Raw genomic sequence first — 12,958 nt, forward strand, 5'->3', positions numbered from 1 at the left:
ATGGGATGGGAGCAGCTCCCACATGACACGTCCAGCCCGTGGGCCGGTAGTTTGACACCCCTGTACTACAGGGATTGCTGCGATGGTTGTAAGTGTGAAAGTCACTTTTTTCAGCGCCGTCGTAATTTCAAATGGTCATTAGGTAAATTATTGTAAGTCGAGGACTATCTGTATTGCCTCTATAATGACTGAGGAGGATGCCATAAGTCACGGGATGGGAAACGGGCAGAGATAGGCAAAAAAAACCTATGGTTTGTATGCTGGCAACCCCCATTTGGACAAGAATAACACACTCATAGTGGGGTTGAAGGAGTCCAGCAGCTTGGCTGGACAGAATGCGCTGGCCATGCCATTGAAGAGGCCCTGGGCTTTGTGCACTGTTTGTGTGTCCCAAAGCAAGTGGCCTGGCTGCCAGTTGCAAGGGAGCCAAACTCTAAGCTTTGCTTTTGGCATATTATGTCATTTTTTTAAAAAAGAGATGATGACTCTGACCTGGATTTAGTGCGATTTCCCCCAAAGGAAGGCACTCTGTGTGAGAGCAACTCACGGGGATGTATGCACATACACATACAGAGAGAGAGAGAGCGCGCAAAATCCTGTGTAATGATCAGCTTTCCCACTGTGTCACTCTGGAGTTGTCAGATATAATTGAAGTCAGCTTGCAGATTTTCTTGTGCTCAGTTAATACCTGTGCTGGGGTCACCGTAGGATCTGTGTGGATATCGACACTGTCAAGATATCCATTCCATGAAAAGGGCAGGAGCCAAAAATAATAACAACAACAACAACAACAACAACAACAATAATAATAATAATAATAATACTCTACCTGTAATACCATCAAACATCCACATCTGCCTATCCCAGGTCCTGGGTAAGGACTCGATAGGTAGACAAAATGCCAAATCCTGTCTGAACATCTGGCTGACTATGCGATGATCCATAATAATAATAATAATAATAATAATAATAATAATAATAATAATAATAATAATTGGACGTGGCAGTGCCTGGAGATAGCAGAATAGAAGAGAAAGAACTGGAGAAGATAACAAAATACAAAGACCTACAAATAGAAATAGAAAGACTGTGGCAAAAGCAAGCAAGGGTAGTACCAATAGTCATAGGCTCCTTGGGTGCAATCCCAAAACAACTGGAGCACCACTTGAACACCATTGGCATTGACAAATTCGCTATTAGTCAATTGCAAAAGGCGGCCTTATTAGGAACTGCTTCCATCCTGCGACGATATCTGTAATACCATCAAACATCCACATCTGCCTATCCCAGGTCCTGGATAAGGACTCGATAGGTAGACAAAATGCCAAATCCAGTCTGAACATCTGGCTGACTGTGCGATGATCAATAATAATAATAATAGTAGTAGTAGTAGTAGTAGTAGTAGTAGTAGTAGTAGTAGTAGTAGTAGTAGAATTTGTAACCATTGGTTAAATTTAATTGCCTGTAAAATATGGAGCCCATATATAGAATTAATTGATCCCTTGTCTGCGTATACCAGCCATTCTCTCCCTCCCCCTTCCCCACACACAAATCACACTTCAAAGTACACAGACACAGGCTCTCTCCTCCCCTGACTTTCCCTCAAAACATGAAGAAAAATACAGGATGGAGATGGAGGATAGATATTGCCCACTGACAGGGAAAGGAAGGAGGGACATGGGGGGGTCAAAATTTAAGAGGAAGGGGTCCAAGACCAGACAATCAAAGCTCCTCTACTTCAGCACATATTGCATATCCGCCGTGAACTTCAATACTACCATTGTGGTTACCATATATATATTTTTCACACACACACAGAGGGAGAGAGATGGGAAGGGAAGGGAAGGGAAGGGAAGGGAAGGGAAAGGAAGGGAATTTTCCTATGAAGAAGGAAGGAAGGAAGGAAGGAAGGAAGGAAGGAAGGAAGGAAGGAAGGAAGGAAGGAAGGAAGGAAGGAAGGAAGGAAGGAAGGAAGGAAGGGAGGGAAATTTCCTGACAGTGAGAACACTTAACCAGTGGGTACTCTATCACTGGAGGTTTTCAAGAAGAGACTGGACAGCCATGGTATAGGGCCGTGGTGGCAAACCTTTTAGAGACCGACTGCCCAAACTGCAACCCAAAACCCACTTATGTATCAGCAGGTGCCAAGTGGGCGTGGCCCACTGGGTGGGCGTAGCTGTGGTGGTGACGGCAGACTGGGTGGGTGTGGCCAAGGTAGGCGTGGTCACCTTGATGTTGCTCGTGGGGAGGGACGCCTGTGGGGACCAGGCAGCGTTGGAGATCCAGGTGGATCTGGCAGATGGGACAGGAGGCTCATCCTGCGGGGTGAGACGAGGCAAGGCGAGGCAGGGTGAGGGTGCCATTGTCAAAGGGCAAGGCGAGGCAGGGGCCGGGGCAGCTGCTGCCTGACACCATCAGCCCCCACACACAGAGGCCAGCCAGCACATGGGGGCTGACAGTGTCTGTCAGCAGCCACAGCCTGCCAGCCCCTCGACCAGCACTCTGGGGCTCTGCAGCCCACCGCCAGCAGTTCAGAGAAGCCGCCTCTCAGCTGGATGGTCAGCCGACAACTGAGGAGGCGATGCAGTAGGTCGTGCCCAGGAAAAGGATAGCATGAGAGGCCAGGAGGGATGGGACTGGGGGAGGGAGGGAAACCAGCCATGCTGGGATGCATCCAGCCATGTGGGACCTTGGTGAGTTAGGGGGCAGCTGGTTGAAGAGGGACGGTTGCCATCTCCGGGGCATGGCACGCATGCCCACAGAGAGGGCTCTGAGTGCCGCCTCTGGCATGCGTGCCATAGGTTCGCCACCACTGGTATAGGGACTCCTGCCTGAGCAGGAGGTTGAACTAGAGGACCTCCAAGGTCCCTTCCAACTCTGTTATCCTGTTATTCGGTTTTTATTGCAGCCTCCTTACCTCCCAATTGCAGGGGAAGAGGTTTAGCAATAACTCAAATTAATTAATGACCAGGCATTTCCACTGCAGATCACGGATGCCAAGCTTTGCCATTCCTTTGTATGGAAGATCATTTTTGCTGGAGTAGCAAGGAGGCAGAAAGTTCTCCAGGAGAGGCTAAATCATCTGCTTTTCTGCGTCATGATTGGAGTTGATTGTCTCTTCCCAAGTGATTTGCATGTTGCTAAAGCAGAGCGTTTCAGCCTCAATTACATTGCCGGTGTCTCTTGTAAACGTTGAGGAACAAAAGGAAAAATACAATGACAAATTGGCCATGTTCCCAAAAATACAGCTATTAAAACAACAAGAAACAATTGGCAAGCTTGTTCAGGTGAACGGGGGACGCCTCCTTGGCACAACAGCCCTTTGTTCTTCTCTGCCAGACTCCCATGGAAGGGGATGGAGAAGACAAACGTGACATCTCAGGGTCCTGAAAAAGGGAGATGGAATTGCCAGACTTGAGGGGGGGAGGAGGGGGGATCCCTCACCATCCCTCAGGAAAACACAAAATTGTTGTATCTCTGAGGAGGTGTTGGAAAGTAACTGGAAAGGGGAGAAGATCTACCTCCACTGCCAAAATTTAATCTCAAGGATAGTCCTGCTTCTTCTGCTTTATTTGTTTGTTTGTTTGTTAAATGTAGATGTTGCCCATCTGGTTAGTAAAAGCTATCCAAGAACTGAAGATGTAACCCAGTTGGGTAATGAAACATCTTCAAGGAAACAACCATGATCAGAGAGCACCAAAGACCCATAGACCATCACCGCCATGTCCTCCTTCTCCTTCTCCTCCTCCTCCTCCTCCTCCTCCTCCTCCTCCTCCTTCTCCTCCTTCTCCTCCTCCTCCTCCTCCTCTCCACAAACTCACTCCCTTCTAGCACTGATGAGGTGACCTAATTGGGTCATGAGACATCTGTAAGATAACCATCGAGAAAACCTGCAAGAAAACCACCATGCTCAGAGAGCACCAAAGACCCTACAGTCTTTCTCCTCCCCTTCTTCCTCTTCCTCCTTATCCCCTCCCCCTCTTCCTTCTCCTCTCTGCAGCCCCTTCCCTCTCCTAGCACTGATAATGTTACCTAATTGGGTGTCAAAACATCATGGGCAAGAAAACCACCAAGCTCAGAGAGCACCAAGGACCCCACAATTCCATCCTAAGCTACAGTTAATCTCTTCTAGTGGTGCCATCCATATCCATCCCATATTCCCACAACTGAGAGAAAGTCCTATAGAGGATGGGGCTCAATAATATTATTATTATTTTTCTGGTGGGGCATTGCTGGTTCCCTTTGCTCAAGTGCTTCTTCCCATAATAGCAGTGTTCTAGTATCCAGGGGCTGCCGCAAAGAAGAGGGGGGTCAACCTATTCTCCAAAGCACCTGAAGGCAGGACAAGAAGCAACAGATGGAAACCAATCAAGGAGAGAAGCAACCTAGAACTAAGGAGGAATTTCCTGAGGGTGAGAACAATTAATCAGTGGAACAGCTTGCCTTCTCTGGTTGTGGGTGCTCCAACATTGGAAGTTTTCAAGAAGAGATTGGACAACCATTTGTCTGGGATGATATAAATTCTCCTGCTTGAGTGAAGGCTTGGACTAGAAGAGAAGAGGAGAGAAGCAACCTGGAACTAAGGAGAAACTTCCTGACAGTGAGAACAATTAACCAGTGGAACAACCTGCCTCCAGAAGTGGTGAATGCTCCAACACTGGAAGTTTTTAAGAAGAGACTGGACAGCCATTTGTCCGAAATGGTATAGGGTTTCCTGCCTGAGCAGGGGGTTGGACTTGATGATCTCCAAGGTCCCTTCCAACTTTATTATTATTATTATGGATCATCGCACAGTCATTCGGATGTTCAGACTGGATTTGGCATTTTGTCTACCTATCGAGTCCTTACCCAGGACCTGATAGGCAGATGTGGATGTTTGATAGTATTACAGATATCGTCACAGGATGGAAGCAGTTCCTAGTAAGGCCGCCTTTTGCAATTGACTAATAGCGAATTTGTCAATGCCAATGGTGTTCAAGTGGTACTCCAGTTGTTTTGGGACTGCACCCAAGGCGCCTATGACTATTGGTAGTACCCTTGCTTGCTTTTGCCACAGTCTTTCTATTTCTATGTGTAGGTCTTTGTATTTTGTTATCTTCTCCAGTTCTTTCTCGTCTATTCTGCTGTCTCCAGGCACTGCCACGTCCACTATCCAGACTTTTTTGTCTTTCTTATCGACAATTGTTAAGTCTGGGGTGTTATGTTGCAGGTGCTTGTCTGTTTGAATTCTGAAATCCCAGAGCAGTTGTTATTATTATTATTATTATTATTATTATTATTATTATTATTATTATTATTAATTTCCAAGGTCTCTTCCAACTCTGTTATTCTGTTAATTAACCAGCGGAACAGCTTGCCTCCAGAAGTTGTGGGTGCTCCAACACTGGAAGTTTTCAAGAAAAGACTGGACAGCTGTTTGTCTGGAATAGTATGGGATATCCTGCATGAGCAGGGGGTTGGACTAGAAGACCTCCAAGGTCCCTTCTGACTCAGATTGCAAAACACACAATGTCGTTGGAGTTTCAAAAAGCAACACTTGGCAACTGTTTGGTCTTTAGGAGATCACTTGTGGCTCTCTGGGCAGGCAATCACCGGGAGCCAATTCTGCCTTTTAGATCCTGTGCATAGAGGGGAAGCTTAGAAAGAAACACACAAGACAGGAAAGCCAAAGGCTGAAATGTATTGTAATTTTTAACTGAGCTGATCAAAGTTCAAGATTCCTCACAGGGGACAGGATAATGCCAGAATCGGCAGTATTGAAGCCTCGGTCATTATCTAGCCTCTGAAAGGCGAACTTTGCCGGTTTTGTTTTGAATGGCCCAGAAGGTTAAGGAGGAGGTTAATGAAATACTGAATGGTTTGACAAACTTTAATGGGGAACAGCTGCTGCTGCTTTCCCTAAGCCAAAATGAATGGTCAAAGGTCAGAAGGGAAAACGCTGCAACCGGGACCCAGTTTTAACTAACGGGGAGAAAAGAAAAAAAAAAATCTCTTTTTCCTTCTTGCTCTTAATCCGTCAATGGGCGCACATAACATGGGAGATGGGAGCAAAAAGAACTCTTTTATTTATTTAGGAAAAATGTGGGTTTCATCCCCTTCTCTGAATAAATCCTCTTTAAAATCTTGCAGTAAAAGAGGTCATCAAGTCCGGCCCACTGTTCAGTGCAAGGATTCCAATTCAAATCTTGTAACTGCACAGGTGTCATCTGAACACAGCCCCGGGGGTGTGGGTGTGTCCCAGGGTTAATAAGGGGCAGCGTCTCCTATTTAGATGGGCCAAGGGGACACAGTGGACCTGGATTTCAACCAGCTTTAAGGGGTCACCTCTCTCTACGGACCTTTGGGACGTGAGGACTGGAAGCTAAAACATATGAAGAACGGTTGCAGGAATTGGGTATGTCTGGTTGAATGACAAGAGGGATTACGGGTGACATGATAGCCATCTTCCAATATTTGAGGGGCTGCTAGAAAGAGGAGGGAGACAACTTATTTTCCAAAGCACTGGAAAGCAGGATAAGAAGCACAAGTCCTCCTTTTCATTAGATTTGTTGTTAGTTGAGAAGTCGTATCCGACCCATCGCGACCCCATGGACAACGTTCCTCCAGGCCTTCCTGTCCTCGACTAGACACTCCCAAGTCCTGCAACTGTTTTAGCCTTCATTCCCCTAACCATCTTTGTTGCTCTTCTCTGCACTATTTCACCTGTCTGGCAACAGCCCCCTTACTCCTTCCTTAAGTTATGGGGGGGGGGGATGACTGATGAATCCTACATTTGAAATAAAGCCCACAGGTCAACATGAACACAGCAGTGGCTCCCCCTTGCAGGTTAGATGTTCAAAACTATGTTAGAATGAGCCATCTTCGAATGGGGAAGCAATTGGGCCTCACCCCAGGGCGTCTCAGCAGGTGCTGGTGCTCAGAGCTGATTTATAGCTGCTGCCAGCTTTTGCTCACAGTTCAAGGAATACGGTGCTGCAGCATCCAGAAAATGATTTTGTCATTGTACTCTGGATGCTATCAATGTGGTCTTCAAGGGGGAGAGAGAGGGTAGGTGGGCTCTTTGTAGGGGTCTTGAGGAATGGCCAGGAATGCTGACCTTCCGCTTCCCCCCCCCCATCCCAGGTCTTTGTGGCTGACTTAAAAAGAGAGTCACTGAGATGAACAGAACAGAGAATGGAATGGGATGGGATGGGATGGGATGGGATAGAGTAGAGTAGAGTAGAGTAGAGTAGAGTAGAGTAGAGTAGAGTAGAGTAGAGTAGAGTAGAATAAAACAGAACAAAACAGAATAGAATAGAACAGTTCCGATTAGACTAGACTAGACTAGACTAGACTAGACTAGACTAGACTAGAATATGGAATGGAATGGAATGGAATGGAATGGAGTAGAGTAGAGTAGAGCAGAGCAGAGCAGAGCAGAGCAGAACAGAACAGAACAGAACAGAACAGAACAGAACAGAATAGAATAGAATAGAATAGAATAGAATAGAATAGAATATTCTTTATTGGCCAAGTCTGACTGGACACACAAGGAATTTGTCTCTGCTTCAGAAGCCTCTTGTCTTTGGTTGTTTGTGTACATACAAACAACAAAGCAATAGGTCATACATTTTGCAGTGACAATGTAGGTAGGATGGAATAACGTCTCGTAAAGTGGAATGGAATAAAATAATGGAATGGAACTGAATGAAACAGAACAGAACAGAATCAGAGTTGAAAGGGACATTGGAGGTTGTTTCCCTGGGAGAAGAAAGGCAGTCTACAGTCAGAATGACCATTTCAAAAACATCTTCTTTCAAATTGATTGGACAATGGGGGGGGGAGGATCAGCAATGGGATGTGCTTCAGAGGGGAGGAAATTACACTTAGAGATTTGGTGGGCAAACGTTAGTTCCACTTGATCTTTAGTAAACTATACATTTCTCAAAAAAATTGGGTCAAGGTTCATTCTTGCTTAAAGATTCAAGGCAGGACTGACACTGGGGCTGGGATGGGAAGTATTTCTTCCACTCAAAGCCATCTTTGTAACTAATCAAGGAGAGAATCAATCTAGAATTAATTCATTAATTAGTTTCCTGACAGAGAGAACAATTAACCTGTGGAACAGAAACTACCTTCAGAAGTTGTGGCTACTCCAACACTGGAAGTGTTTAAGAAGAGATTGGACAGCCATTTCTCTGAAATGGTAGGTGATCTCCTACTAAGACGAGGGTTGGACTAGACTAGAGGACCTCCAAGGTCCCGTCCAATTCTGGTATTCTCTTCTGTTTAAGAAGAACATTGGTGTTTTCATGCCCTTCCTGTATCCTTCAAAATTCTTGTGAATTCTCACCTTCTGTCTGGTTCTTCCTGATCTTGAAGGAACCGGAGGGAAAACACTAAAGGCAGACTGCCACAAAGGACTGCTGTTTTCCCCAAAATCCCCCCTTATGTTGTTATAACATGTCTTTAGATAACGTATCTCCTTCCTTCCTTTCTTCTATTCATTCCCTTTCTTCTTTTCCTTCTTCAGTTCCCCAAGAAAGGCAGAGCTGCCACCATCAACCTGGATGAGACTCAACAAATACTGAGCAGAAATTTCCTTTCCAATCTCAGTTGCATATTTGATGCCCCTAGTCCTGCATAGTCAGAAGTGGGGATTGGCAACTGCCCTCTGGGCTTAGAGCTTTTATGGAAACCCAAAGGCCATGTAGATGGCCTTCTAACCAAAAACACATAAGGAAGCTTACAAGGGACACTGATAAAAAAAAAAAAAGCAATAGAGGTAATCCTTGACGTATGACCGCAATTGAGTCAAAAATTTCCGTTGCTGAGCAAAGCTGTTGTTAAGTGAATTTTGCCCCGTGTTACAACTTTTTTTTTGACACAGTTGTTAAGTGAATCACTGCACTTGTTGCATTAGTAACACAGTTGTTTAAGTGAACCTTGCTTTCCCCATTGGCTTTGCTTGTCGGAAGGTCACAAAAGGGGATCTTGTGATCCCAGGACACCACAACCATCATAAATATGAGCCGGTTGCCAAGCATCCGAATTTTGATCACATGATCATGAGGATACAGCAATGGTCATAAGTCACTCAGTACTAGGGGGGAGGAGGAGGAGGAGGAGGAGGAGGAGGAGGAGGAGGAGGAGGAGGAGGAGGAGGAGGTGGTTGGTGCTCTTTGGGCTTGGTGGTTTTCTTGCAGACGTTTCATGACCCAACTAGGGAATATTATCAGTTCTATAAGGGGTTTGTGGGAAGGGGGAGGAGGAGAAGGAGGAAGAAAAGGAAGAGGAGGAGGAAGAAGAAGAAGAAGAAGAAGAAGAAGGAGGAGGAGGAGGAGGAGGAGGAGGAGGAGGAGGAGGAGGAGAGTGCAAAAACAACAACAACAATAACAACTTTGAATGGTCACTAAATGAATAGTCATAAATTGAGGACTACCTGTAATTTGGTTTGGAATTGGAGATTATAGTTCTGTTGCTGCCCAGGCCTCACTTGATATTCTAGAGCGTTTTTCTGCCTAAAACCATGTATTAGACGTGATCACGTGGATGGACCAACAGAATATATTGCCATATCTGAGTTCTCGCCCTCCGAATCGGCTTCTTCTCACCCAATGCCCTCACCTGATGGCTTGTAATGTGATTTTTTTTCCCCCATCCAGGCTCACCCGTGTGAGAAAAAAGACCACAGAAGTAATGAAGCAACCATTTCACCCAAGTGTGAAAACCACTGGAGACATTCGAGAAGGAAAACAAGCAATTAAATATAAGGAAGAAACTGGACTAGCTATATCACCAGTCACACCTTTCTGCACATTTCTGCTATTTCAGGGTGCAAAATCCTGAATCGCCCAGGGACTAGATTTATCAGCCCTAATTCCTGGTTATTACATGGACAGATCCATGTTATTCTCCTGGTGAAGGTATAGAAGTAATATAGCATTGATATATATGCTTTCCCCCCCCCCCTTTATCTCCCAGAGTGACTTTAATAGCTCTGGGATTCCCCTATTCTCTTCCCTCCAATTAAAAACCAGGTACAGCTCAGCTTAGCTTCGGAGAGGAATCTCCCAAAGACGGTCAAGGTGATGTGTTTTCCAACACACCTCACTAGATAGGGACGATCTCCTGCCAAGTTCTCGTATCTTCATAACTAGAAATGCAGAATAATAGAGCTGGAAGGAACCTTGGAGGTCTTTTAGTCCAACCCCCTGCTTAAGCAGGAGACCCCATATCATTCTGGACAAATGGCTGTCCGATCTCTTCTTGAAAACCTCTAGGATAGAGTACCCACAACTTCTGGAGGGAAGCCGTTCTCACCGTCAGGAAATTTATCCTTATTTCTAGATTGGTTCCCTCCTTGATAAATTTCCATCCGTTGTTCTTCTGCTGCCTTCAGGAGCTTTGGAGAATAGGTGGACCCCTCTTCTTTGTGACAGCCCCTCAGATACTGGAACACTGCTGTCATGTCATGTTGTTTACTGCTTGACTGTTGGTCTAGTGTTAATCCTGGAGTTAATCTCTGCTTATCTGGCAATTGATTGCTGGTAATGAGGTTTTGATTCTTTTGTTTCCTTTTGGGCTTTTTGATTGTCTCTTTTGAAAGGAGTGTAAATATCATTTATCTCAATGTATCTGTTGATGTCTGATTACTGAGTGCCAGGCTTCCAGGAATTCTCTAGCATTTTTGGACTTAGCTTGGTCTATTCTATTCTATTCTATTCTATTCTACTCTACTCTACTCTACTCTACTCTACTCTACTCTACTCTACTCTATTCTATTCTATTCTATTCTATTCTATTCTATTACCATTTTCTCCTCTCCTCCCCTCTCCTCTCCTCTCCTCCTCTCCTCTCCTTTCTTCTCTCCTCTCATCCTATCCTGTCCTATCCTATCCTATCCTATCCTATCCTATTGTCATTATTCCATTCCATTCTATTCCAGTCCAGTTCAGTCCAGTCTAATCTAGTCTAGTCTAGTCTACTTTAGGCTATCATCATTATTCTATTCCATTCCATTCCCAGTTGATACAGTGGCAAAATCTGTCCATATGTTGTACAATTAAGGAGTTTTCGTCATGTCTTCTGACTGCTAGTTGGTGTTCATGAATGTGCACAAACGTTCCTCCTGTTATCTTCCCAGCCTCCCCACCATCTCTTCCTACCTGGTTCTGAGGGACCAAATGGGATGAAACCAAGTTCACCCTGAATTCTTGCAAATTGTGATTGTCCAGAAACAAGCACTGAGGGACCTTTTGATCTGAAGGCAGAACTTGTCTCTGGTGCCCTTGAAAGAGCTCCTGACTCCTTTGAGTTCTGCCTTCCTGTTGATTCCCATTTGATCCTGTGGGGATGTGGGCTGGGACTTAGCTGATAGGAAATCAGCAAAGAGTAGGGGGGGCGGGGTTATTTCTGAAAGAGGATAGCCAAAAGGGAAAGGCTGGATGGAAACTAATCAAGGAGACAAGCTACCTAGAAATCAGGAGAAATTTCCTGACAGCTAGAACAATTAACCAGTGGAACTCCTTGCCACTTGTCTGAAATGATATGGGGTCTCCTGCTTGAGCAGGGAATTGGACTAGAAAACCTCCAAGGTCCCTTCCAACTGTGTTATTCTGAAAGGAAAAAGGAGCCCTGCTCAACCAGACCAAGAGACCGTCCAGTCCAGCAATCTGGATTGAATCCAGTTATCATTCTGAATTGCACCACTTCTGTTTCACTGGATGACACTATTCCATTTTTGTGTGAAATATGGGAAAGAGAGACACCTAGATCTATTTTCCTACGCACATACAAACAGAGAGAGGGAAGCTAAAAGAACTCTGAATGTTTTCAGTCCCTTAGTAGAGATTTTATCATGGTGTTTGTTCTCCTAGCCAGCCCACCATTTCTTGACGGCATTTTCTGGATAAACACACCATCGACATTTGCCTAAAGAAGTGCGAATTGTGATTCGCCCTGGCTGTAATTCCCCAGCCTCGTTCTATTTCCAGGTAAACACAAACGTTACTCTAATCTTCAATGAAAGCCAATTTTAGCTAGAGCTTCACCTTAAATCCAGCCGGCTGATCTTCCTCGCTTTTCCTCCCAATCAACCAGGCCTCTTTCACGCTTCGGTTGGGATTCGCCAAGTATCACCGCAACGGAATTAAGGTTCCAAATTGGCCTTTGCTGGCGGCTCTTAATGCTTTCTATAATCTTCCTGTAATTATCCCCAATCCCCAAGCGGGCTCTTGTTTCTGCGCTCCTGTCTTCTGACGATGGAGTTAACGAGCAAAGTATTCTTTTCAATCAATTGTTCCAGATAGTTTGAACACACTGAAACCCCAGCCGACTGTTGTGTGTCCAACTCCTTCAAAGACACCACACAGTCCGCTTTCATCCACTTTTGTGACCTACTTGCAGACAATCTCAGAGCTCGGTTTGATGACATGGAAGCCACGTGTGATGCTGATGGAAGTTTAATGCTCTCCTTAATCCAAGAGGGCTTAAAGACACTTTCTCCAGCCAGAAGTTCTCTGTAGTGAAGACTTTCGGCTCCCATCGCTACCACACACACATAACGGCACTGTGGTTATTATGGTTTACAATTCCCAGGATCCTTAGGGGCGCTATAATCTATAAAGTGACCCATTCTAAACTGACAGCCAGTCCTGTTCAAAGGCTTGAACAGAAGCTGTGCGATTTAAATTCACAATACTTGGATAAAAGACTGAATTTCAAAGAGAGCCCAGTTCTAACTGTGCCGTTTTCTTTTCAGGAGCAAGCTGCTGGATGCCTTTTTTAATTTATTTTTTTTTTAAAAAAAGATCCTGCATTCATTATATTTATAAATAATTCAGGACAGTGAGCATATCTAATATTCTTTCTTTTCCTATTTTCCCCACAAGAACAACCCTGGGAGGTGGGTTGGATGGAAAGAGAGGGACCCAGTTGACTTTCATGCTTACAGCAGCACTAGAACTCTCAGTCTCCT

General features: G+C 45.0%; 1 long non-coding RNA gene across 2 annotated transcripts in view; it reads right to left on the bottom strand.

Annotated features, from left to right (window-relative positions):
• LOC120313467 overlaps positions 1-12,142 on the bottom strand; it is a 94,345-nt gene extending 82,203 nt beyond the window's left edge. For both annotated transcript variants that reach the window (XR_005558147.1, XR_005558148.1), the window contains exon 1: positions 12,033-12,142. This is a non-coding gene — a long non-coding RNA (uncharacterized LOC120313467). The remainder of the gene's footprint in view (positions 1-12,032) is intronic.
• Positions 12,143-12,958: the final 816 nt, after the last annotated feature.

The sequence above is a fragment of the Crotalus tigris genome, unplaced genomic scaffold (genome assembly GCF_016545835.1).
Source record: "Crotalus tigris isolate CLP2741 ecotype Arizona unplaced genomic scaffold, ASM1654583v1 scf7180000018684.1183181, whole genome shotgun sequence".
Lineage (NCBI taxonomy): Eukaryota > Metazoa > Chordata > Lepidosauria > Squamata > Viperidae > Crotalus > Crotalus tigris.